Below are 6,000 nucleotides of genomic sequence, written 5' to 3' on the forward strand. Positions count from 1 at the left end.
TCAACCTCCAGGCCTCCAAGAGCATCTGGGACAGAACATCCTGCTGTAACACAGGGATCATCAAAGATGAGGGAGTCAGGGGTATTAACTAGTCCAACTCCGACCTCAGTTCCACCAGAAGAGGAAATCAAGCCGGGGCCATCAGGACTACTGACGCCACCAAAGATCAGACCCGCAGAAGGAATAGGAGAAGCAGCGGAAAGGGAGGGAACGCATACAGAAGACCCCGAGGCCATGGGCAGGAGAGCACGTCCATAGCCCAAGCCGATCTCTCCTGACACCGGGGGCAAAATCTGGAAACCTTGGCATTGCCTACACTTGGCAAAAGGTTCACCACTGGAACACCTCAGCGCCACAAACAACTCCTGACGGAGACAAAAATCCACAGATGACGGGATGGCTCTGCTGAGAGCATCGGCCACAGAATTGGACACCCCTTGAATATGAATCACTGAGATTGCCAACAGACGGGACTCCGCCCAACAGAACAACTTCTCTGCCGCCAGAGAAGGGGACCTGCCCCCCCCTGTCTTTTCACATAAGCCATGGTTGTGATGTCTGTCCTTAGCAGGACAACCAAACACCTCAGCAACCGCAAGAAGGCCCTCAGAGCCAAACAAACAGCCTCCAACTCCCTCCAATTGGAAGACCTCCTGCTCTGAGAGTGGGACCAGAGGCCCCTGGCCTGATGAACCCCCGTTCAGGCCTCCCACCTGAAGAGGCTGGAGTCTGTGGTGACAACTAAAGGTGCTGGAGGGGAAAGAGACACCTCCGTAGCAGATGATCCCAAACCAGCCAGTAACCCAGACCCTTCTTGATCTGAGGGGACACCGGTATCGGAGTAGAGTGGGGGTACAATGGGGAGACCACTGCGCCAGAATGTGAGCCATCAGCTTGTGTAAATGAAACCGGGCCCATGGAACCAGAAACACTGTGGCTGCCAGATACCCTTGAAACTGGAGCCAACGAGCCGCCACCTGGACCTGCTAGGACAATAGAGCCAGAATGTGAGACTGGATCTTGGACACCCGAACCTCGGGCAACGTGACCACCCCCAAATCCGTTCTAAATCTTGCCCCAATAAAGAGACGGCTCTGGGACGGAACAAGGCAGGATTTTTCCCCATTGGTAAGAAAACTGTGCTCCTACAAAACGTCCAGAACCACCCCCGTGTGACTGATAGCCAACATGAATGTGAACCAACCAGTCCTCTAAGTAGGGATGGAGCAAAATCCCCTGACTGTGAGCCAAAGCGACCAATGGAGCCAACAGCTTGGTAAAGAGCCGTGGAGCGGACTTCAGCCCGAATGGCAACACCGCAAACTGGAAGTGGCAGTCAACTATTGCAAAACGCAGACATTTCTAATGCTCCCATGCCATGGAAACATGTAGATAAGCGTCCTGGAGGTCATTCGATGTCATAAAGTCCTTTACCCCAACCAACGGAATTATGGACTGTAAAGTCACCATCTTTAAGTGAATGGTCCTGACCCACCCATTAACTCTCTTTAGGTCCAGAACAGGCCTGAACCCCCCTGACACCAATCGTTGTCAGGACTTCTGCTTGAAGGAATCAGCTTGACCCTTGGCGCCTGCCAAGGAAGAGGCCTTCTTGGGCTGGAACTTTCACCGACAGTCCAAAAAGGGCTTGGAGGACTGACGGAAAGAATGAAAGGAACGAGGAAGGATGATTCCAAAAACGACAGGAGTAGGGAGACGATGAAGTCTTCCCCTTGTAGGGCAGAGCATGCTTTCGATCTTTGAAAGCTTTGGTAATCATGCTGTCCAGCTGCTCCCCAAACAGCATTTTACCCTCAAATGGAATTTTAAGGAGAGCAGACTTTTTGGAGAGCTCCGCCTTCCAGTCTCACATCCACAGATTCCTATATGCCAGAATCAGGGAACCAGAAGCCATGGCAGAAGATTTAAGGACAGCCGAAGAGATGTCTGCCAATAATTTTGCCTGTTGCTCCATGTGAACCAGTAAACCAGGGCAATCAGTCTCCTCCTGAATAGCAGTGGGTAGTCTGTCAAAGCCCAATACCAAGGATTGAGCAGCATTAGCAGAGTAGATACCTGCCTTCAAAGTCAAATTCTCCGCAGAGATAGCCTTCTTCAGAGCCCCATCAACTTTCTTGTCTGTAGCATCCTTAGGAAAAAAATCCTCCGGATTGATCGATATACAACCAATCGGAGTAGCAAACACGGCGTCCACCTTAACAGAGTGAGGAAGAGAATCCTCCCCCTCCTCCAAAGAGTACAGCTTTGCAAAAAGCGTGGAACCGAAAAGCGTTCCAGGTCACGCAATTCACCAGCTGTCAAGTCTTTAATATGACCATGAAACTGCTTAGCTAAAACAGGGGATTTGACATACTGGGGGGAAATGCAGTCTGTCCCCTCAGAAGAAGAAAAAGGCAAAAATCCCAAGTTCTCCTGGATATGTTGAAGAATATCCAGAACCTCCTCTCTACACACAACTTTCCCAGAGGAGGTAGAAGGACGGCTATTTTCAGAAGCCAAGGAGTCGTCAGAGGGTGAATCCCCAGGACCCACCGCACAACGAGAGCCCCTGCTTTTGGACAGAACCTTGGACTCCAGTGCATGGGCCACCGCAGCCTCAATCATAGCATGCACCTCAGAAGCCAAGAGTAGGGCAGAAGAATCCCCCGGACCCCTGGACCTACTCCGGCGAGAGGAATGGGCTCATCATCGTCAGAAGAAGAGGACAGTACATGCCTTCGCTTGGATGCACGTTTCCCCACCATAATGACATACAGACAAAAAACCCAGCGGAGAGACACCTAGTTATAGGCATAACACCCTTCACAAAGGACCGACCAGAACAGCAGACATAAACTGAGCGGAAACCAAAGTCTCCAATAACCAACGTGAAAAACAAACATCCAATCACAAAATTTCATGAAGGAATGCCAAATTGATTACAAAAAAACAGCCTTTTTCGAGGCCCTTACCGTGTCCTATATTCCAGAAACAAACAGCTGAGGAGCAGCGCTGTCCCATCTGCTGTCGCTTCTCAATCCGAAAGTACAGACCCAGCCATGCCGAGCCGGTGACGCAGTCATTGACTCTGCCCGCTCTGCAGCCAAGAGCGCACCGCAAACTCAGACGCAGCGAGGGAAGGCTCCCTGCCAAGCATGCTGCCATGCCCAAACAACAATGTAGGAAGACAGTTCCCTCCAAAAGAATAAGTCCCGAAACGACCGCACACGGCCGGCACGTTGTACACACATCTCACGTCAGGTGAGACAAGGGAAAAACAGGTGGGGGGCTTTTTATTTTAAAAAATTAAATCACGTGGTATCGGTGTCTGGTAAGGCAGGAATGTCTCGTATGTGTAATGAAGGAAAGCGAGTGAGGGACGAGGAGGTAATGTCAATTCCTGTTAAGTCATCACTATACTAATTGGTAGTTTTGAAACCCCCAAAAATCGTACCTTTTTATGGTCAGAAAATGTTGGCAAGTATTTATTTACAAATTAGCATTAAAGCAAAAAAGAAAGATTTGGTTTTTTAAAGGACACTCTAGATATGTGTTATATACATTCCTATTCATCTGCAACTCCTGGCCCTTTCAGAACCTCAAGACATTAGTAAAAATTAGAAATGTGGCAACCCTATCATAGTCACTTGCACAGCTGCAATGTTATCAGTTCACTTCTGTGTGAAATTTCCCGGTTTTTAGTGCGCTTATGTGTGATAGTTCAATGCACTTTGAGTGACACTATAGAGTATGATTGAGTGTAACATCAGAAAATATCCATTTTGTGCACTATAGTGATCTACAAATTGCCATAAAACAATGTTAACGTCCTGAAGAGTTAATGCTTGATTAGTAAACCATTTCCCCAAATGCAGATGAGGACCATGGCCTACCCAGTGGCACAGCAAGGTTTCCCTGGCACAAGTGAAGAAAATGGCACCTTTGACTGTTGTTGGGGGTAGTGAAGTACAACAATTATAAGAGTTCAATGGCCCCATGGAGCTCTGGCCCCAAGTGCCACTGTGCCTGCTGCACCACAGGTAGCCCTGCATGTGTGACTATCAAGACATGTAAATGCATCGAGTTGAAACTCTGATATTGGCTGCCCGTGCATCAGCATTAAACGCATGGATAGGGGACCAGACAACGTCCCAGATAGCTGTTGAGCTATCATGTGGGTCACACTTTTAGCCACTGCTGGCATTTTTTTGCTATCTTTGTTTTAGCTTAGTGTAACATGCATGCATTTCAATATTAACACAGGTAAGTATCCTACAGGTGGTACAAAGGTGCGGTACATCAACGTACACTTGCTTGAACACCCATTGCGTGTGAATAGGTGACCACCATTTGAATACAACTCAGTAAGTAAGCCTATAACATATCAATGAACCAGAAGAACAACTTGAAAGCATGTCGCCTTCCCTCTGAAACACTTATCCAATGCATATTAAAGTTGTATTGCTTTCTCCCAAGATACTTTAACCATCTAACATAGCAAATTGCATCTTAGGACTTGCAACCCTGCAAAAATGTGCAGATAGCAACAAAAAAAAGGCAAAGACTAGCTAGAAGTGCCATCCTTTCAATGGAAAGGACATATTTCCTGAAATTAGGCGCAAGCAGCAGTGGCGAAGAAGGCCATGGGCAAACGCTATGCTACAAAACAGGATTGTACCGGTCTTTTCACTACCCTTCTGCCACTGAGGGCAAACTACTTCAAGAAAGTATTTGTGCATACAAGCCAATAAACCCGATTCAGGCGGGTGACTCGCGGATTTTGAAGCAAATTTTGTTTTTTAAGCGGTCTCTCCCGCCTGAAAATGTCCCGGCTTCTATAGAAATCAATGGAGAAATACATTCTCCCAATTAATAATTTTTTTTTAATCTGGCACTTTTCTCTTTTAAAATGTTGGAATAATTTTTATGGAAAAGTAATTGAAACATGCTTTGGCTGCACATTATGAACGTGCTTCTATATTTCAAATGCCTAGCAATTGCATGGGTGACGAGCATGTTCATAATCTAATACTGAGCCTGTGTTTTTAAAGGCTGCCACCCAGTTTGCTGCTTTGACAACCCTAAGGCCCACTGTCTTTCCCCCGCCATGAGGTTATCCCCTCCCACCCCCACCACAGCCTTTCAGTCAGAGCAGCGCCTTACCCTTCGTGGCTAGCTAGGGCTGCCAGGCAGGTTACATGCGGCTGCTAATGCCCGGCCCTCAGCTTGTCTGTGGCGAACTTCACGCCTTCCCGGGAGTCTAGCAATGGGTTTTGCGGGACCGCAACATTCCCGTTTGTTAACTTGAGCTTCGGGCGGCCATGGAGAAGGCGAAGGAGCGCTGCACTCTGTTCCCTTCATTACCTCACACGTCTGACCGTTAACGCACCACGCTGCACGAGCACTGACAGTCAGTCAACGCTCCAGCAGGAAGGGGCGGGCTGCTTAGCGCCGTCTCCATGCCTACAAGGCAGGCCAATCAAGGTAAAGCCCGCCACCGTTGGCCAGGCTTTCCTCAGGCAGGGCAGGATCTGACTGGTGATTGCTTCAGAGCAGTGGCCGGCCTGTGAGCACATGTCCTCCCCTCCTCTCCTCACCCTTCTGAGATGAAACTACCGCCCGTTGTTCATATTCGAAGATTCTGCAAAGGGCCGGCGCGATGCTTAGATAGGACTTTGTGAATGGTTTAGTCCTTTTTTACATTGTTTTTCTGTCTTTGTTGTTTATCAGTAAGGGGACATTAACACAGCCTGAGAACAAGTACCGTTTTCTATTATTTGTTTTTTTAAATTGTAAGGTTAAGGGGATTCCGAACTTTATTATTCCTTTCCTCTGTTCATTGATTCTTTTATGGACTACTTTGATACCTGCTCACCAGGGTTTAATTTGGATTAAAGGGGGAGGAGGGTGGTGGAGGGAATTAGGTGTCGTGTCGTCTCGCCTGACCCTCTTCAGGACAGGGCAGGCAAACAGGAATGGGAGGAGACAGCAACAGGAACA

The 6,000-nt window shown here is 48.2% G+C and overlaps 1 long non-coding RNA gene across 5 annotated transcripts in view; it reads right to left on the bottom strand.

The window, feature by feature from the left end:
• The window catches only part of LOC144792715 (uncharacterized), a 493,208-nt gene extending 487,824 nt beyond the window's left edge, over positions 1 to 5,384 (bottom strand). For all 5 annotated transcript variants that reach the window (XR_013602611.1, XR_013602614.1, XR_013602612.1 and 2 more), the window contains exon 1: positions 5,164 to 5,384. This is a non-coding gene — a long non-coding RNA (uncharacterized LOC144792715). The remainder of the gene's footprint in view (positions 1 to 5,163) is intronic.
• Positions 5,385 to 6,000: the final 616 nt, after the last annotated feature.

The sequence above is a fragment of the Lissotriton helveticus genome, chromosome 11 (genome assembly GCF_964261635.1).
Source record: "Lissotriton helveticus chromosome 11, aLisHel1.1, whole genome shotgun sequence".
Classification (NCBI taxonomy): domain Eukaryota; kingdom Metazoa; phylum Chordata; class Amphibia; order Caudata; family Salamandridae; genus Lissotriton; species Lissotriton helveticus.